General features: G+C 38.9%; 1 protein-coding gene and 1 non-coding gene across 4 annotated transcripts in view; both read left to right on the top strand.

Moving 5' to 3' along the window:
- Positions 1 to 21,700, top strand: part of DIS3L2 (DIS3 like 3'-5' exoribonuclease 2) — a 351,578-nt gene that overhangs the window by 86,874 nt on the left and 243,004 nt on the right. The window lies entirely within an intron of this gene.
- On the top strand, positions 4,159 to 4,371 carry LOC118520975 (small nucleolar RNA U3). Its single transcript, XR_004909904.1, has one exon. It is a non-coding gene; the product is annotated as a small nucleolar RNA U3 (small nucleolar RNA).

Below are 21,700 nucleotides of genomic sequence, written 5' to 3' on the forward strand. Positions count from 1 at the left end.
GGTCTAAGTAATATTCTTGGAAGCAGGGGAAATTGAATGGAGAGCACACTGTCCACCTTAACTTGCTGACGTGGCTCTCACTCCTTACTGCTGCTTTATTCATTTTTCTCATCCAGTATCTCAGGCTCTACCCTTATGCTTCAGGCCTTTGTTGCCATTTACTTGAGCAGTGGGTAGCATGGAGTTGGCATTTGCAGTGATCAGAGAAAAGATAAGTGGTTCTCCACTCAGTACTTTTTAGAGTCAAACCAGGCCCATTTGTGTCACTGGAAAAATTGTCTGGGGTATAGGATGTAGTAGAGGAGGGCAGTAGTAGGTCAGGTAAAGGTCAGTGCTTAAGGCAAGTGACAAAGATCAGTTCAAAGGGATGAGGGTAAAGCTCTAAGCAGGAAGTGAGTTGATGGTCAGGAACCAAGGAGATTCCTAACAGGTTGGAACACAGAACGAATGATTGAGGTAAATGGTTTAGAATATGGTCTTACAGCAAGGGCAGGCTCCTTCACTCATGCAACTCCTCCGTCAAGGTGTTGTTGAGTGCTTGCTACGAACCTTAGGAACATGGTCTGAAATAAGATAGGCAGGATCTGGTTCTAAACCACAGAACGTAGAAAATGACTTGAGTGACAATTTTGTCAGTTCTCCCAAAGGTGGTACTTACATAGTGCCATTCTAGATGCAAAGTAGAAAAGTTTATTCATTATGTATAATGGGTGCCTTAATGTGTAAGGGCTTGATTTTCTTGAGGAACCCAGGCTGAAATGGTCAGCCGAGCGGAGCAGTGCAGAATGGTGAGTGCAGTGGGCAAGTCCTGGAGTGCCAGACAAGTGCACAGGAGGGACACCCTGCCAGCCGAGGGTCACAGCATGCTTTTTGGAAATACATTTCTTCAGGAAATGAAGTCTGAATGTAAAGTGAGTTTGAGCTAGAAGTATTGATGGAAAGGAGAGCCTGGCCTGCTCTGAATCCGAAAAGTTGTTTATTAGAGTGGGAGTGGAGGCTGTGAGGGGAAGGGGCATGGCTGGAGATAAGTCTTTGTTAACCTCGTCAGAGGCTCCTCCTGCTCATTTGGTGCTGGTGAGACCAGTTGTAGAGTTGAAGACCCAGCTCTTGCTGGATGATGGATGAAGCTGGGATGAACCTGGGAACTGTTGGAATCCTTGGTGCACTGTCATTTCTTTTTCTGGAACCCTCAGCGGAGTGAGGTCTCATTGTTTATGATGCCCTAGGATGGAATATCTGCAGTCTGTAAATACCATAGTCTCTGATCCTTGGGGATAAGATCTAGGTGGCTTTTGACAGTGAGGAGCTTGAGCCTTGCAGCCTGGGTATATTGCCTTTGGGCCTTCTGCCTGTCCTCTCCAGTACATTCTTGGTGTTACTGTGGTATTCCCTCTGGATCCTTGCAACTCAGAGTGTGTTCTGTGTACCAGCAGCACTGCAGAATCTCAGGCTGTACCCCAACACCCACTGAATAACAATCTGCTTTTTTTCCCGTTCTTTCTTTTTTAAATTCAAGTATAATTAACGTACAGTGTTGTATTAGTTTCAGGTATGCAATATAATGATTCAGAAATTCCATACATTTCTCAGTGCTCATCCAGATAACCGTACTCTTAATCCTCTTTATCTGTTTCATCCATCCTCTTACCCACCTTTCCTCTGCAACCACTGGTGTGAAGAGTCTGTTTTTTTTTCCACAAGATCCCCAAGTGATTTCCATGAATGTTAAATTTTGAGAAGCACTGATGGTGGCTAATTAAACAATTAACTCTTCTTTCTTTTAAAATAAAAACTACTTCAGCACTATAGAAAAAGGAACATGTATATGACATTATTATAGCTAGTCCTGGGGGAGAGTCGTGAGTACAGTGTAACTTGTTGCGTCTTCAGAGATCTGAAGTGATGATTTCCTTATTTTAGCAGAATTAGACTCTGGTCACCTTCCTCCCCCAACCCCCCCCCCCCCCCCGCCCCCAGCGCACACACACACTCCCCACCCCCCACCCCCTTCTCCATTTAGTTATAGCAAAATGAAGGACTGAGAGGTTATTCTTATAGGTATAGTTGGAAAAAACTTACTAATTAGTTTATTGAAAAAAGATTTCAATCCATATCATTATTTGTTTTTATTCCAATAAGTGTCATGTAACCTCTTCTCCCAATTTTTGGAGATCATCTTTTTTAGATCATTTTATGTTAAGTCCAAATAATCATGTCATTTCTATTAGTCTCCAGGTTCATTGATTTTTTTTCCCTGAAGAATTACCTCTTACATTGTGTTTAATGCATGTTTGTTGTGAGGTAGGCTTTCTGTTTCTTTTTTCCTAAACCACTGTTTGAGGCCTGCTTTTAGTAGTTTGCAACATGTTATAATCTTTTTGAAAAGTAAACTTACAGGATGTTGAAAAGTTATTTCAGTGTTCAGAATTTTATCTTGAAACAATCCACAGTATGAAAAAGCTTCTAATAATGGGAGCATTATTATTTTCCCTTTTCCCTTGTGCTGTTGTAGTGTCCTATGTTGATGCATCAGTTGAGATTTTATTTATTTTTTAAATTTAATTTAATTTTATTATGTTATGTTAGTCACCATACATCATTAGTTTTTGATGTAGTGATCCACGATCCATTGTTTTCATATAACACCCAGATATTTATTTTTTTAAAGATTTTATTTATTTATTAGAGAGCGCGAGAGGTGGGGAGGGGGGCAGAGGGAGAAGCAGACTTGCTGCTGAGCAGGAAGCCCAATGCAATGCGGGGCTTGATCCCAGGGCCCTGAGATCATGATCTGAGTCGAAGGCAGATGCTTAATTGACTGAGCCACCCAGGTGCCCTGCATCAGATAAGATCTTAAAAAGAACATAGCTGTAAGGGTAAAGAACTAGAAGAAGCAAATCTAAACAAAGCAGTCTGAAACTGTTTAAATGTCTGTATTTGGGGTTTATCAAAAGGATATTGTTCTGGGTGGCTCAGTCGTTAAGTGTCTGCCTTCGGCTCAGGTCATGATCCCAGGGTCCTGGGACCGAGCGCTGCATCGGGCTCCCTGCTCCGCGGGAAGTCTGCTTCTCCCTCTCCCACTCCCCCTGCTTGTGTTCCCTCTCTCGCTGTCTCTCTCTCTGTCAAATAAATAAATAAAATCTTAAAAAAAAAAAGATATTGTTCTTTAATAAATAGGGTATCCACATTATAAAAATGATTTATTATTTATCATTTAATTGGAATTATCTTTTCATTCTGACATTTACTTTGGTAAGAGGAGGTTAGATTATGCCATAAATGATTAAATTAAAGGTTTTATTGAGATAAAATTCACATTTTAATTATTTTTAAAATCATTTTTAAGAATGCAATCCAGTGATTTTAATATATTCACAAGGTTATATAACCATCACCACTATCTAATTCCAGATTCATCATCCCCTAAAGAAACCTTGTCTTCATTAAACATTTGCTCCCTATTCCCCTTCCCTCCCAGACTCTGGCAACCACCAGTCTTCTTTCTCTCTCTATAGATTATTCTGGACAGTTCATATAAATGGAATCATACAATATTTCTCCTTTTGTGTTTGGGTTCTTACCATATTTTCAAGATTCATCCATATTATAGCATTTATCAATTCTTCATTCCTTTTTTATAACTAAGTAATATACCCCTGTACAAATGTACCACATTTTATCTTCAGTTGACAGACATTTGGGTTGCTTACACTTTTTGGCTATTATGAATAATGCTGCCATGAACATTCATGAACAAGTTTTTGTGTGAACCCATGTTTTCCGTTCTTTTGATTATACTAAGAGTAGAATTATTGGGTCATATGGAGACTCCATGTTTAGTAAAAATTGATTTTTATAATGTAGATCACTAAAATATACTGTCCCTAAACTTTTCTGACTTAAAAGGAGTTAGTCTTGTGAATATATACACAATTTTGGTCCTGAGATGACCTGTGTTCTTTGATATTTAGTCCATTATATGAGCAGTGTATGAATCGTGTTGCTCCCATTCCTTTTCACACGCAGGTCATTATTCTGGGCATTTCAAAATGGTACCCCTCTGTCATCTAGCCTGTGAATTGATGACTCTTTCCTTTATTGTTTTGTGAGTTACTTCTGGAGCATCAAAAGCTCCCTTTTAAAAAATGTTGTGTGTGGAAGACTGTGCTTTCAGGGATCATTTCTATAGTTCGTTACTAGAGAAGTTTCTCTGACCGTGTAGAGTATCTGAAACCATGAGGATTAGGTACAGCTTCCTCTCCTGAGTGTGAAGCCAGCTCTGGGAGTTGCATTTGTAGCTACCTTTGGCACTGATGATCGTTCTTCTCTTTCTTTGGGAGAGTAAGAGGGAGGGGATGCCGTCTGAGTAGGAAAAAAGAAAAAATGTTGTGGGGTTGTTGTTGTTGCCGTTGTCGAAGAAGGGTGTTTATTACTGTTATTGTTGTTTTGAGATAGTATATTACTGAATGCAGTGTGGGAAGTACATTCCCTTCATTACCTGACACAAGTATTGTTGTCCTCTTAGCATTTTGTGTCATTGTTACCTGCTTTTCAAAATGCCTCTATACAATGAGTATACAATATTCATATTATGTGTATGTGGTTTAGTATTGTGAGCTTTTATTTACTATAAACATTGTCTTAGTTTATTACTAAGATTTTTAGACCCAAATTAATACACTCAGAAAGTGTTTAAATAAATCGTCACTTTTAAGTACTGCAAAATATTAACTGAGTCAATGTTTTTTATTCTTAATAACTTCCCTATGTTATGGGATATTTTAGTTATTTATAATTTTTTGGTTATTTAAATAATATTGTGGAGAACACCTTTAAATACATAAATTTTAGTTTTTAGGATTATTTCCTTAAGTTAAATTCTCTGAGTGCAGTTTACTGGGTCAAAAGATGAGAAAACTTTTCAAATGGTATCTGTGTACTGCCAGGTCATACCCATCCTTTAGTTAAGTAATTAAAACCACACTTAATAAAAGAGTTTGCATTTATTTAATTTTTGCCTTTTGTTTTCCATCCATCCTTTGACCTCGTTGGTACTTCGAACATTGGTTTAATCATCTTCATTGTTAGCTATTTCTCCTAAGTGTGTTCTTCCTGTGTTTGGCACTTTGAGTTGGACCTGATTTCAGTTTTCTGGTGGATACAGAGGCATAAGGCTGAATCTGTACTTTGAAGTCAGGGATGGGGTGTATTTCTCTAAGTGTACAGATCCTTATTTTGTGCACACTTTTCTTTTGTGCTTCTGTTTCGTTTCCTCTTTCTTTTTTTTTAAAAATTTATTTAACAGAGAGAGAGAGAGTGGGAGAGGGAACACAAACAGGGAGAGTGGGAGAGGGAGCAGCAGGCCTCCCGCCAAGCAGAGAGCCCGATGCGGGGCTTGATTCCAGGACGCTGGGATCATGACCTGAGCCAAAGGCAGACGCTTAACGACTGAGCCACACAGGTGCCCCCTTTTCCTCTTTCTTTATAGCCAGATTTTTTGGACCCACTGTCTCTCTCTAGAGACAGTGGTCTAGATTCTGCAGTTTGGCTTCTAACCCACCATTCTACTAAAGTTGTTTTCATGGTCATCACTGATTTCCTATCCATTTTCTTAAAGGCTTTTGTTTTTTTTTTAAAGATATTTATTTGACAGAGAGAGTACAAGTAGGGGGAGCAGCAAGGAGAGGGAGAAGCAGGCTTCCTGCGGAGCAGGGAGCCCAATGTGGGGCTTGATCCCAGGACCCTGGGATCATGACCTGAGCCGAAGGCAGATGCTTAACCCACTGAGCCACCCAGGCGCCCCTTATTTCCTATCTATTTTCATTGGTTACTTTGTGCCTGGCACTGGCCTGGGTCCCAGGGGAGCAAAGATGAACACAATTTGCCCAAGATTAGATGTGTAAGCAGAGCAGCCATGGTGATACCTGATAGATTCCTTACAGGGATTTGAAGACAGATGCCAGAGCTCAGAGGAGAGGCAAAGACAGCTCTGCCTAAGGGAACTGATGAAAATTTCTTAAAATAGATGACATTTGAATTTCAGTTTGAAAGATGCCCTAACTAAATGTTCATGGCCTGTAAGACTCGGTATGGCAAAGATGTTAATTCTTTCCAAATTGATTTATAGATTCAATACAACACAGTCCCAGCAAGCATTTTCATGTGTGGCAACTGGTTCTAAGTATAGATGTCAATGTAAAGGCCAAAACAACCAAGGTAATTTTAAAGAACAAAGGTGGAGTTCTTACACTACCCAACTAATTTGCAAAGGACTGCCAATGCTGAGAATTGGTGAGGGCTGGAAGAACTGGAACACGCATACTCTGCTAGTGGGAATGTCGGTCGGTGTAACTAAAGCTGCAGACCCAGAAGTTCCATTCCTAGATATGTGCTCAACAGAAATGGGTACATTTGTGCACCAAAAAACATGTTCCAGAATCTTCAGAGCAACATGATGTAAAATAGCCCCAGCTAGAAACCACCCCAATCTTGATCAGGAGTAGCATGTTGAATACATTGTGGTATATGTGTACAGTAGACTGTAGAGCTGTAAGAAGGGATGGGCTACAGTTATGTGCAACAATTAAGGATGCATCTCACAAACTTGGACCCAAAGAAGCTTAACACAAAAGATTTATGGTATTATTCTTCTTATAAACATATAAAACTGTGTTATGGTTTTGTCAGGATGTTTACCCTTGAAGGGGCAATGAATGAAAGGGGCAGGAGGGCAGTTTCTGGGGTGTTGGTTCCCATAGGCAGAATTCTCAGGTGGTCTCAAGAGCCCTCCTCTGATACACATACCACATATGATCCTCTCCCCTTGAGCGTGAGTGAGATCTGTGAATGTGATGGGTTATCACTCCAATGAGTACGTTACTTTATTTGGCAAAGGTAAAGAGATTTTTGCTGATGCTAATTGAAGTCCCTAATCACTTGACCGAGTTAACCAAAAGGGAAATTATCCTTATAGGCCTGACCTCGTCAGGTGAGCCATTTAAAAGGTCTAGAGGTTGGAGATACTTTTTGCTGGCCTTAAAGAAGCAAGCTGCTATGAGTTCTATAGTTGCAAGTAAATGAATTTTGCCATCAATGGCTCAAGATTATGAGAGGGGTTTGAGCCTTAAACCAGAGATGAGGCAGCAGCCCCAGGCAACACCTTGATGGCAGCCTTGTGAGATCCTTAGCACAGGACCTAAGTAGGCAGCATCTCTAGATAGGTGACCCACAGAAATCTGTATCTTTTTTTAAGCTGTTAAATTTGTGGTAAGTTTTTAGGCAACATAGAAAACAAATACACTGGGAACACTTTCTTCATCTTGGTACTACTTACATAGCTGTGTGTGTTTACCTTGTACAATTTTATATTATACATTTTTTATTTGTGTACTTTATGTAAGTAAAAATGGATTATATTCAATAAAAGTGTTCATTTTAAAACAAGAAAAAAATTAATAGCATTCTCTGTATTACCTTTGACTAGTACACAAATATAATCAAGTAATTATGTTATAATTGTACTGGTCCTGTTGAACACAAGCAGATTTAGTCATGAAATTAACTAAAATATTCCTATTGGTGAACTCACTTTCTGTCCTTTCTCTCTTATTGCCATGTCACTTACATTTTTCATTTTTTCCTCAGATATTTCACTCTGATGAATAGACATTTTCCCAAATTCCAACCCAAGTGTCAGACTCTTGAAGCTGGAGATGTAATGATTTCCCAGTCTAATTTCCTAATTTTTTTCCCATTTTTAAAAATTTGAGGTATAATTGACATATTAGTGTCAGGTGTACAACATGGTTTGATTTATATATATTGTGAAATCATCGTTGGGGTAAGTCTAGCTAACATCTGTCATCTTACATAATCACACACAACATTTTTTTTCATGTAATGAGGACTTAAAATTTATTCCTAGCAACTTTCGAATATGCAACACAGTATTATTAACTGTAGTCACCATGCTGTACATGATATTTCTATGACTTTTATAACTGGAGGTTTGTACCTTTGACCTCTTCCCCATTTTGCCCGCCCCCAGCCTTCACCTCTGACAACCACCAGTGTGGTCTCTGTATCTACGAGCTCGGCGTGTGTGTGTGTGTGTGTGTGTTTAAATTCCACGTATGAGTGAGATCATACGGTATTTGTCTTTCTCTGACTTTTTTCACTTAGCATAATCCTCTCAGGGTCCATCTGTATTGTTACAGATTGCAAGATTTCATTCTTTTTTATGGTTGAATAGTATTCCATTGTATGTATGTGATCTTCTTTATCCATTCATTCACCTATGTTTACTTAAATGTTCCACGACCTTGGCTGTTGTAAGTAATGCTGCAGTGAACATGAGGGTGCATAGAGCTTATCAAATTTATGGGTTTTTAAAAAAATTTATTTGACAGAGAGAGAGAGCATGAGTGGGGGGAAGAGCAAGGGGAGAGGGAAAAGCAGGCTCCCCACTGAGCAGGGAACCTGATGTGGGACTCAATCCCAGGATCCTGGGATTGTGACTTGAGCCAAAGGCAGACGCTTAACTGACTGAGCCACCCACGTGCCCTATGTTTTTGTTTTCTTTGAATAAATACCCAGAAGTGGAATTGTTGGATCATATGGTAGTTCTATTTTTAATTTTTTGAGGAACCTCTATACTGTTTTCCATAGCGGCTGCACCAACAGTGCACAAGGGTTCCCTTTTCTCTGCATCCTCACCAACACTTGTTACTTTTTTTTTTTTTTAAAGATTTTATTTATTTATTTATCAGAGAGAGAGAGAGAGAGAGACCATGTGCGCACAAGCAGGGGGAGTGGCAGGCAGAGGGAGAGGGAGAAGCAGGCTCCTCGCGGAGCAGGGAGCCTGATGCTGGGCTAGATCCCAGGACCTTGGGATCATGACCTGAGCTGAAGGTGGACGCTTAACCAACTGAGCCACCCAGGAGTCCCTTTTTTGTTTGTTTATTTATCTTAACAACCATTGTAACAGGTTTGAGGTGATATCTCATTATGGTTTTGATTTGACCTTTCCCTGATGATGAGTGATGTTGAACATCTTTTTATGTACCAGTTGCCTATCTATATGTCTTCTTTGGAAAAATGTCTATTTAGATCCTCTGCCTATTTTTTTTTAAAGATTTTATTTATTTGAGAGAGAGTGAGAGAGAGTGAGAGAGAGCATGAGCTGGGGGAGAGGCGGACTCCTCCCTGCTGAGCAGGGAGCGCAGTGCAGGGCTCGATCCCAGGACCCTGGGACCATGACCTGAGCTGAAGGCAGACGCCTAATCAACTGAGCCACCCAGGCTCCCTGATCCTCCGCCTATTTTTTAATCGGATTGTTTGGGATTTTGCTTTTTGTCTTTTTGCTATTGAGCTGCATGAATTATTTATATATTTTGGATATTAATCCCTTATCAGGTGTATGATTTGCAAATATTTCTCCCATGCAGTCAGTTACCTTTTCATTTTGTTGATAATTTCCTCTCCTATGCAGAAGCTTTTTAATTTGATGTAATCCCACTCATTTTTGCTTCTGTTATTATAGGTTTTGGAGTCATATCCAGAAAATAGTCACCAAGACTTCTGTCAAGGCGCTTACCACTTATGTTTTCTTCTAGGAGTTTTATAGTTTTAGGTCTTACATTCAAGACTTTAATCCATTTTGAGTTATTTTTTGTGTGTGATATAAGATAGTAGTCTAGTTTCATTCTTTTGCATGTGCCTGTTCAGTTTTCCCAGCACCATTTATTGAAGAAACTGTCTTTCCCCATTGTATATTCTTGGCTCCTTTGTCATAAATTAATTGACCATATATGTGTGAGTTTATTTCTGGGCTCTCTGTTCTGTTCCATTGATCTGTGTGTGTGTGTGTGTGTGTGTGTGTTTTAATTGAAGTACAGTTGACATATATATTAGTTTCAGATGGACAATATAGTGATTTGACAGTTATATACATTATGAAGTGGTCACCACAATAAGTATAGTTATCATCTGTCACCACTCAAAGTCATTACAATATTATTGACTATACTCCCTATGCTGTACTTTTCATCCCTGTGACTTAATTATTTTATAACTGAAGTTTGTACCTCCTAAATCCCCTTCACTCATTTTCCCTATACCCCTGCTCACCTCCCCTCTGGCAACCACTAGTTTGCTCTCTATATTTATGAGTCTTTTTCTCTTTTTGTTGTTGTTTGTTCATTTGTTTTGTTTTTTAGATTTCACATATAAGTGAAGTGATATGGTATTTGTCTTCCTCTGACTGACTTATCTCACTCAGCATCCGTGTTGTTAGCTCCATCCATGTTGTTGTGAATGGCAAGACTTCACTTACGTGTCTGTTTTTATGTGAATACCTACTGCTTTGATGGCTGGAGCTTCAAAATCAGGGAGCATGATGCCTCCAGCTTTATTCTATCTCAAGATTGCTTTGGCTGTTTAGGGTTTTTCTAGTTCCATATAAATTTTAGGATTGTTTGTTTTATTTCTGTGAAAAATGCCATTGGAATTTTTTTAAACTTTAATTCCAGTGTAGTTAACATACAGTATTATATTAGTTTCAGGTGTACAGTATAGTGATTCAACAATTCTGTACATTACTCAATGCTCATCATAAGTGTCTTCTTGATCCCCTTCACTTATTTCACCCATTTATTTAAGAATCTGTTTTTTGGTTTGTCTCATTTTTTATTTGTTTGTTTCTTAAATTCCACATATGAGTGAAATCATATGATATTTATTTCTCTGACTTATTTCACTTAGCATTATACTCTCTAGATCCATCCATGTTGTTGCAAATGGCAAGATTTCATTCTTTTTTATGGCTGAGCAATGTTCCATTGTGCATATGTCCCACACCTTCTTTATCTATTCATCAGTCGATAGACATTTGGGCTGCTTCCATAATTTGACTATTGTAAATAATGCTGCAATAAACATAGGGGTGCATGTATCTTTTTGAATTAGTGTTTTCATATTTTTTGGATAAATACCCAGTTGCGGAATTACTGGATCACAAGGTAATTCTATTTGTAGTTTTTTGAGGAACCTCCATATTGTTTTCCACAGAGGCTGCACTAGTTTGCATTCCCACCAACAGTGCACAAGGGTTCCTTTTTCTTTACATTCTCACCAACACTTGTTGTTTCTTGTGTTTTTGATTTTAGCCATTCTGACAGGTATGAGGTGACATTATAGTTTTAATTTGCATTTCCCTGATGATGAGTGATGTTGAGTATCTTTTCATGTGTCTGTTGGCCATTTATATGTCTTCTTTGGAGAAATGTGTGTTCATGTTTTGTGTATTTTTTTTTTTTTTTTTTTTTTTTTAAGATTTTATTTGCAAGAGAGAGAATGAGAGACAGAGAGCACGAGAGGGAGGAGGGTCAGAGGGAGAAGCAGACTCCCCGCTGAGCAGGGAGCCCGATGTGGGACTCGATCCCGGGACTCCAGGATCATGACCCGAGCCGAAGGCAGTCGCTTAACCAACTGAGCCACCCAGGCGCCCCCCATGTTTTGTGTATTTTTTAAAAAAGGTTTATTTATTTGAGAGAGAGAGCCAAAATCGAGTCAGATGCTTAACCTACTGAGCCACCCACTTGCCCTGATATTTTGTTCTTTTTGATGTAATTATAAATGTGATTGTTTTCTTAATTTCTCTTTCTGATAGTTCATTATTAAGGAATAGAAACAAACCGGGGCACCTGCGTGGCTCAGTCGGTTAAGTGTCTGCCTTTGGCTCAGGTCATGATCCCAGGGTCCTGGGATTGAGCCCCATGATGGGCTCCCTGCTCAGCAGGGGGGTCTGCTTCTCCCTTTCCCTCTGCCCCTCCCCCTGCTCATGCTCTCTCTCTCTCTCAAATAAATAAAATCTTTAAAAATTAAAAAATTTAAAAAGAATAGAAACAAACCAAATTTTTATATATTGATCTTGTATCCTGCAACTTCATTGAATTCATTTATTCTAATAGTTTTTTGGTGGAGTCTTTAGGGTTTCATATATAAAATATGTCATCTGCAAATAGAGACAGCTTTACTTCTTCCTTTCCAGTTTGGGTGCTTTTTTAATTAATTCTTTGCCTTGCCTAATTTTCTGGCTAGGATTTCCAATACTCTATTGAATAAAAGTGACAAGGGTGGGCACTCTTGTCTTGTTCCTGATCTTGGAGGAAAAGCATTAAACTTTTCACCATTGAGTATGATACTATCGGTGGGCTTGTCCTGTATGGTCTTTATTATGTTGTGGCATGTTTTCTCTATACTTTGCTGGGAGTTTTTATCATAAATGGATAATGAATTTTATCAAATACTTTTTCTGTGTCTATTGAAAAGATTGTGTGATTTTTATCCTTCATTTTGTTAGTGTTGTGTATAACTTAAATCTTATTTTATTTATTTTATTTATATTTTTTAAAAATATTTATTTATTTGAGAGAGAGAGAGAGAGCGAGTGCCAGAGGAGGGGCAGAGGGTCCCAAGCAGACTCCACGCTAAGCACAAGGCCCAATGCAGGGCTTGATCTCATGACCCTGAGACCACGACTTGAGCTGAAACGAAGAGTTGGTCGCTTAACCAACTGAGCCACCCAGGTGCCTCTTAAATCTTATTTTAAAGATGATGAAACTTGAGCATGTTTCAAGTTAAAAGTAATATGACATGCTTCAAGTGTTGAAAATCAAAGCCATTACCTCAGTTCTAGCGGGCTCTAGTTCTGTGTCTATTTCCTCATATCACCAACCTTTTGGAGTCCAGAGGATATAAGTGCATGTCGTTTAGTTGTTATGTTGTGGATGCAGTTTGGGTTGGGATGGAGGGTATTGAGAGTGGGTGACTTTCTCTGGTTCTAATTAGAGCTATAGGATGATATTGAGGTAGTAGGAGGTGTGGTAGAAAAATTAATTACAAATGTGTACTGCACCTGTCTTTATGTGGTGCATTGGGATGTCCTTGTCACAGATTTTCTTTGATTTGGGTATCCACTTCCTGGAAATGGCTTCCTACTGTTCCAAGTTTTCTAAGGCTCACTGTGGTTTACAGCCTTCCTCCTGCTTGAATTGATACGAAGTTAGATAATCTTGTTACTTTTCCTGCATGTGGAAACAGGACCTGGACTCCATCTGTATATGGGTGAATGGGTATAAAGCCAGGTTGAAATCAATCACTGATCACAAATAATCTTTGGGGTAAAGTATCCACAGATCGAAATACTAAGTGGTTCAAGAAAGCATTTGCAAAATTAAATATGGTAGGTTATGACAGTTAAATGCATGTAAACATGTTTGATCCATAGAACATTTTTATTCATGCCTGTTTTTTTAAAATAGCTTTTTAACTTAAAGACTTTTTCTTTTTTATATCTCTGATTCTGAGTTCATAGTATTGTATTTTGGAAAAGCTAGAAATATTAAATAGTGCTTCTAGGGTAAAGCATCTGTCAGTATTTCCATTATAAAATACAATTTTAAAGGGTTTAAAAGTCAGCTGTAAAAATTTGTTCTTGGCTGATACTTTGTATACAAAAATTTCTGCCCAGGATAATTTTCAGAAGAATTTTTTAGTGGCATAAACTGTGAGGTTATATAGCCGAACTAGCTTACACTGAACTCATTTTTTATGCTTCTATCAAGGTAGGGGAAAGATGACAGCTTTTAAAACGATTCAAATAAAACAATATGAAAATTGTATTTCCAGCCTTATGCTCTTAGAAAATTGTTGGTTAAAAAAATGTTACTCTACCATCAGAAGACTCACCACTGGCTTAAATATCAAAAATAATAGTACCACCAAAATCAGCATAAGCCCAAAATTTAAATGACTTCAGGATAACTCTTTTAAGACCAGATTTTAGCAGCTGATTTTGAAAGCCATATCTGGGGCTGCTCATTTTGTAACCCCAAAGAGATTCTTTTGGGCCCCTCTTATTGAAATATAGTTGTTTGTTACCTGGGCTTAGCTATCTGCAAAGCAAGGAAGAAAGTGCTAATGGAAAAGCAAAGACAAGTTTCTTGCATGATTGGAGACCAGCCCAGTGAAGCTAGAGAGCTTCTTCTTAATGTAACTTTGTTCCTAAAGCTTTGGGCAAGTCTTAGCTTGAAAAGATTCACCATAATGTAGATAAGCTCCTTGCTTTTATACTATTGTGAACACACATGCACATACAGTTCTGCACTTTACAGCTTGTGGCCAGGTTTCTCTTTTTATTCTTTTCCACTTGTTCAAAGTTAAATCTCATAAGCAGATTACCTCCAGCGATAATTTTATATGTGGCAGCCAGACCAGTCTCAGGGTTCACAATAGCCTCCTCTGTCGTGTCAGCTTCCGAACCACAGAAGTGTAGTTTGTGTGTGTAGAACCCACAGGGGGCATTTGAGGTCTTGTCAGATTTGAAATGAAACATGACTTGATGTGAAATATAAATTGGAAATTGAAAATTGTATTGGAGTTGTTCAGAAGTACAGTCTTCATGGTAGGTAAGGAACTACTTCATTAGTGAAAGATAGCCCCCCCCATCATTATAAAGTAATGATGATGCTGTACTGTATACCATATTTAGGGCCAAATAAAGTAAAAAGAACAACAACACTTTAGTTTTTACTCTTAAAGAAAACAACTTCCTTAGACAAATATATCAAGTCAGTGTTTATTCAAAGGTCTTGGGAAATTTGCTTTAGATTCTTAGAGTCGTCTTGTCTACTTGTTTGGGGGCCTCTAGCTCTGGGTGTGCTGGAGGTAGAAGAAAGCCTGCCCGTGCTGTTCTCACCATCTTTTATGTGCCCTTCCTTGGTCATCTCAGCAGGAAGCAGTCATTCCTTTCACTGCCCAGAGTTTATGCCATTTGAATGATGTATACTTTTTACAGATATTTGGGGATGTGCCCTGTGGGTCCTACTTATTTCCAGGTATTAGTAGCCTGGTACTAGTGATGATATTTTTGAGTATTTTGTTAACTATTAAGTGTCACCTCACTGTAAGGAGGGGTTATTTAATGCCTAGTAGATGCCTTTCAGCATTATAAGGTTTTGATAAATGTTTATTGGATTTCAGATTTTGGCAGAACGAAAAATATTTGATATCATCAGTTGATTACCTTGGCTCATGCTTTCCATGTTTTAATTGAGTTTTTGTTCCCCCGTGCTAATAGATGCTAAGCTTGTTTGGCTTGGGTACAAAGGAGATTTATTTGGTTCACATATTTACATACAGTAAAATTCTCCCTTTTTAGCATTCAGTTCTATGAATTTTAAAAGCCGTATAGATTTGTGTAACCTCTACCATAGTCAAGATAGAAAACAGTCCCATCATACCCCAGATTCCCTTGCATCCCTTTTTAGTCTGCACTTCCTCTTACCCCACAGCCCTTGCCAATCACTAATCTGTTTTATGTCCCTATGGGTTTGCCTTTTGTAGAAATGTCATATAAATGGAATTATTTTGAGTCTGGCCTTTTTCTCTTAGCATAATGCATTTGAGATCCATCCATATTGTTGAATACTATTCCACTGTATAGATGTCCCAGAGTTTGTTTACCCATCCACCAGTTGAAGGACACTTGGATTATTTTCATTTTTTTGACCTTTAAGAATAAAACTTCTGTGACTACTGCTGGACATGTCTTTGTATAGACATATGTTTTTATTTCTCTTGGTTAAATAGCCAGAAGTAGAATCGCTGGATCATACAGTAAGCGTGTTTGTCTTTATAAGAAACCATGAAGCTGTTTCCCAGGGTAGTTGTACCATTTTTTACTCCTATTAAAAATGTATGAGAGAATCAGTTTTTCCACATCCTCAGCAGGACATAGTAGTATAGTTTTAAACCATTTCGGTGGGCCCAAAGGAGTATTGATTTTTGTTGTTGTAGTTGTTTGTTATCTTTTGTTTTGCATTTCCCTGATGACAGAATGATGCTTGAACAGTTTTTTGGTGTGTATTCATTGGCCATTTATATATAGTCTTTTCTGAAACGTCTGGGCCAGTCTTTTACCCAATTATTAAATTGGTTTGTCCTTGTATTAATGACTTAAGACTCTATAGAATATGAATGAAAGTCCTTTGAAAAAATAAAGTCCTTTGACATGTGTAAATGTTGTTTTTATATATATGTATATTGTTTTATTTTTATTTGGTTAAATATCTATGATTGGGGATTTGTTTATTTCTCCCTCTACTTTTGTCAGTTTTTGCTTCATCCAGTTTGAGGCATTTTTATTAGGTGCATATACATTTACAAACATTATATTTTACTAATGCATTGGCTCTTTCATTAACACAAAATATTCTTCCTTGACCCCTGTAATACCTTTTTTAAAAAAATTTGACTCTGATATTAATATAACTACTCCTGTTTTATGAGAATGTTTTCAAAGAATGGAAATGATAGAGAACATCGCCATGTGGATATTGGAAAGGTTTATCATAGAGAGGGAGGGAGAAATGAAATAGTGTTGGGGGGGAGGTATTACCCAGTAAGCAAAGCCCTCAAGGCAAGAAACAGTATTCAAAGCTAGATCGCTCTGTCTGTGGCTTCAGGCGAGAAGAAGGAAAGGATAATTGCAGACACAAGTAGATTTTTAGAATTGGCTGTACTTTAAATCATTTTAAAATCTAGCAGTACGTACAGAGTTTACAGTATGCCAGCAACCACTAATCAGAGAAATGTGGTTTCAGTTTTTATTATCAGTATATGAAGGTGGTAGTTCAGATGTTGGCTGACTTTTTAGATGATTGTGGTTAATCTGCTAATAGTAAACTGTCTGTATGGAACATCATTAGGCTCTTGGGTTGTACCCCTTATATTAATGTTCTGAATCTCTCTTGTTCTGAAAAATTTTCATTGTATACTGTGTGGTTTTCTGAAATGGTCTGCAAATTGAGCTTATTTTTCAGTGAGGTCCAGGATATTGAAGTATGTCAAGGATGTGAAATCCATTTTGCTGGAGATTGGTGTGATGTGAAGGAATCTGAGGTCAGATACTGCAGCTCTGTCTATACATGTAAAAATTTTAAATACAAATAATCTTCATTTGACATTTGCTCTACATTCATGACCATGTTGTTTAAACTTTTTGGGTATTTTCTTTCCTGCATGATGTTACATCCCTGCTTTGATTTCATATCAAAAATTGTTATGATTCTGAAAGGGGAATGATCCTTGATTCAGGGAAACAGTTGGAAATTATATCAGTAGGCTTCTGTGAAGAAATACAGATAATTGTTTTTTTAAAAAAGAGCCCTACTTTGAACATTTCTTTCTTTCTTTCTTTCTTTCTTTTTCTTTCTTTCTTTCTTTCTTTCTTTCTTTCTTTCTTTCTTTCTTTCTTTCTTTCTTTCTTTCTTTTCTTTCTTTCTTTCTTTCTTTCTCTTTCTCTCTCTCTCTCTCTCTCTCTTTTTCTCTTTCTTTCTTTCTTTTGTAGGCTCCATGCCCAGCGTGGAGCACAACACGGTGCTTAAACTCATGACCCTGAGATAAGACCTGAGCTGAGATCAAGAGTCAGATGCTTAACCGACTGAGCCACCCAGGTGCCCCCATACTTTGAGCATTTCTAAGGAGACTTTAGCTTTATTTTTTTACTAGGATTGAAAAATTGGCCACATTTCTCAGATACGGGGATGTATCAGTCTAGTCCACCTCCTTGTCCTAGTGATTGATTCATGAATGGGCATGCGACCCCAATCAACCCAAGCAGGGTACTCCTGGGACTTATTTGCGGAGCATCTGTGTAAGAATTGCTCCCTTCCCCCCCTCCCCCCCACACCGGGTCTCTAAGAAGATAGGATATAATTCTGAAGCTACTGGAATCCTTCTTTACACTATCAGGAGGAGGCTGCCCTGGTAATGGAGCTAATATTGAGGGCATCTGAATTCACACACACACACACACACACACACACACACACACACACACCTCTCTCTCTCTCTCACAAATACCAGGTGAGCCTCACAATCTGATAGGTAGATTCAATTATATAAGCTAATAAGTTACTTAAAAAGAGCCAATTCAAGTTGTTTTTTCATTTCTTGTTGCTAAATTAGTCATTATTAATACATTGAGTATGTTTTAGAGACTTAGGTCAAAAATACAGTAAAGATTCAGATTCAAAAGAAAGCAGTCACTATGTACAGAGTTACATGTGCCTGTATACATTCTTTCACTAAATCTCAATGATTATTCCTTCCATAGACTCTGTTCTTGGAAGGTCTTTCATCCGGTTCTTTCTTGGGAACTCTTCCCTAGGGTCTGCTTTCCCAGATTTGCTTCTATCCAGCTTCTTGTTTGACTTTTCTGTATTTGTGTCTGAGCTTCAGAACTTGGTGAGACATTCTGCCAAATTCTATTCCCTATCTCTCTGCTCATTTCTGGCATCAAAATATTTAATACCTTGCTACCAAAATTACTCTAGTTGGATTCTACTGTGTTTTGTGAACTATGTCTCCTCTAAGGTGAAGCATATCTGCTTCTTTCTCTCCTTGGTGACTAGGTCAAGAGGCTTGGTTGTACCGGAGTTAGGTTGTGGTTGGTTAGTTGCTTGCAGTGGCCGTGCAGAAGAGGAGTGAGGGTACATGACACAGGACACCCATAATTCTGTTTCAAGTACCATGATCTCTTAGGAACAGTGTCCAGAGACCCTAAACCCTGACTAGTCAGACTTTTGCGCTCTTCCTCTCCTACAAACCAAGCCTGCGCAGCTTGATCTGCTCCTTGACAGATACAGATCATTTCTGCAAGAGCCCTTTTACCTTTTTTTCTTAAAATATTTAAAACAGGGGCGCCTGGGTGGCTCAGTCATTAAGCGTCTGCCTTCGGCTCAGGTCATAGTCCCCAGGGTCCTGGGATCGAGCCCCACATCGGGCTCCCTGCTCAGCGGGAAGCCTGCTTCTCCTTCTCCCACTCCCCCTGCTTGTGTTCCCTCTCTCGCTGTGTCTTTTTCTGTCAAATAAATAAAATCTTTAAAAAATATTTAAAACAAAATTGAACCATTTTTAAAGGGAGTTGTATTAGTTTTCCTTACTGCAGTCACAGATAAATAGAGGGAGACAGATCCTGCTGTTCTAAGTTGATAGAAGCCTGTTTTTGAGTTGTGATCTAAGCGAGGGAAGAAGTTGCAGTGGCCTGTGAATGGTATATAGTAGAAGGGATTGGCAGGTAAGATTCAAATGGTCTAAAAAGGTCAGTGGACATTCAAAAGATCTTTGAATGGTAAGCCCCAAAACAGAAAATTAGTTTCTCTAGGGAAGGGAAACCCATGGAAAATTTTTGAATAAGAAGGTAATTTAATCAGATTTTTCTTTTCTTTCTTTCTTTTTTTCTTTTTTTGGTAAGATGGAGCATGAGAATACCAGGGAATTTGTAGAGATATAAGAGCACTTGTAAAAAGACAAGTGAAGGATTTGGGGAAGCAGTATGTTCAGCAATTGGGAAGAGTCAATGTGGTTGTGAGGTTTTGAGTTTGCAAGGCCGGGAAGAAAGTGGTAATGGTGTTGGAAAGAGAAAGAACAGGAAAGGGGAGTGCTTTGAGGGGAAGACCAGAGTGGTTTTTGATGTTTTGAGTTTAAGGTGATAGTAACACTTTAAGATGGGATCATATAGGAGGCACTATGTTAGGTACCATATTAAGTGCTGGGAATATAATAGTGAGCAAACAGGCCAAGTCCTTGCCTTTGTGGAGTTTGCGTTTCACTGGGAAAGATATAATGGTGTAAATAAAATACTATGTGTAGCATGCTCAATAGTGATTAGTACTAAAGGGGAAAATAAATAAGAGAGATACGTGTTTTGGGGATGGGGTTGAGATTTTATTTATTTTATTTTTTAAAGATTATTTATTTTAGAGAAAGAGAGGGCATGTGGGAGGGGCAGACGGAGAGGGAGAGAGAACCTCAAGCAGACTCCACACTGAGTGCAGGGCTGGATGTGAGGCTCGATCTCATGACCATGAGAATACGACCTGAGCCAAAACCCAGAGTCGGATGCTTAACCAGCTGCGCCACCCAGGCACCCCTGGGGTTGAAATTTTAAATAGGGCAACCAAAGAGGGCCTCCTTGAGAAGGTGACTTTGAGTAAGAATGGAAAGAAGTGAGGGAGCTATCCTTGTGGAGATCTTGGGGAACAGCAAATATGTACCTGCCATGTTCAAGGAATAGCAAAGAGCTGAAGCAGAAGAGTAGCTGGTGATGAGGTCAGAGGGCTCATGGGGTAGGAGTATGGGTCAGGGAGGGCCTGTGTATCAGTCAGTATTTGAGTTTTAGCTCTAATGGAGGTGGAAAGCCTTGGAGGATTTAGAGCAAAGAATTTGACATGATAGGGCTTACATTTCATAGGCTCACTCTGCTGTGTTGGGAACAGACGGAAAGGGTGAGAGAGTAGAAGCAGGGAGACCCCTTACGAGGCTTTTACCTATATTCAGGTGACAGATGATGGGGCCTGAACTAGGGTGGTGGTCATGGTAGCCATGGAGATAGAGTTGATAGGATGAGCTAACAGATGTGATGGTGGGGTGTGGGTGTATATATGTGTGTGTGTGTGTGTGTGTGTGTGTGTGTGTGTGAGAGAGAGAGAGAGAGAGAAGGGAGGAAGGAGTTGATTGATTAAAAAAGGTAAAGAATTTTTTGCCTGAGTAACCAGTAGAATGGAAATAGTTTGTTCTGTTCCTGTAAACTAAATAAAAAGGTACTTTTGAATGAACTACCTTAGGCAAACAAAGTTCCCAATAACACATATGCCTTTAAGAATGTAATATGTCTTTAAAATGATATGTCCATGGTCATACTTTATAATGAAAGAAGCTTATTGGCAAGCCTTGTCAAGAACTCCCTGTGGAAATATCAATTGCTTTTCTTGGCTCCAAAGTATTTCCTGAACAGTGTATTATACTGTGTCCCAAGTGTACCATTAAGGGATTTGAAAGTTTGTTAAAACATGTGTGGCAAGTGAGTGCTGTCATTTAAGCCCAGCCAGAGGAGCCAAAAAATGAAAAGCAGCTCCTAGGTGGACTTCATGACATGCATTAGCTCTTTTTTTTTTTTTTTTTAAGATTTTATTTATTTATTTGAGAGAGAGAATGAGATAGAGAGAGAGCATGAGAAGGGGGAGGGTCAGAGGGAGAAGCAGACTCCCCGCCGAGCAGGGAGTCCGATGCGGGACTCGATCCCGGGAGTCCAGGATCATGACCTGAGCCGAAGGCAGTGGCTTAACCAACTGAGCCACCCAGGCGCCCGACATGCATTAGCTCTGAATCAGAGGCTCAGGTAGTGGGGAAGGCAGGGCATTATGTCCTTCCACATAGCCTCCAGCCGACACTGTCGTAAACAGCCCTTAGAGCAGAACGCGCCTGGAGACATAGGTATATGTAAATCTTTTGGAAAAGCTCCGTTATACCAAGTGGGTAGTAACCCCCTGCCCCCGGGGAATGTAATAGAATTTATTTGCTTGGAACAGAAGTTTCCAGTGCTAATATGGACTTGCTCTTTTTTTTTATAAGAGGTAACATAGCACTTTTCAAAGATGACTTTTATGTTTAAGGAAGGGTTTTCCTTTATCAGTAAACGGGAAAACTATGAAATGTTTCATGCTTGGAATTTCGGTAAGCCAGCATGATGAAAATGTTACTTGGCAGTTTTATTTAGGATTCCATTGGACTTGTTTCATTACAGGAATTCTTTCTGTTGCTCCTCAGTTTTGAAATACGTTATATTAATTATAAA

The sequence above is a fragment of the Halichoerus grypus genome, chromosome 4, assembly GCF_964656455.1.
Source record: "Halichoerus grypus chromosome 4, mHalGry1.hap1.1, whole genome shotgun sequence".
In the NCBI taxonomy this organism is placed as follows: domain Eukaryota; kingdom Metazoa; phylum Chordata; class Mammalia; order Carnivora; family Phocidae; genus Halichoerus; species Halichoerus grypus.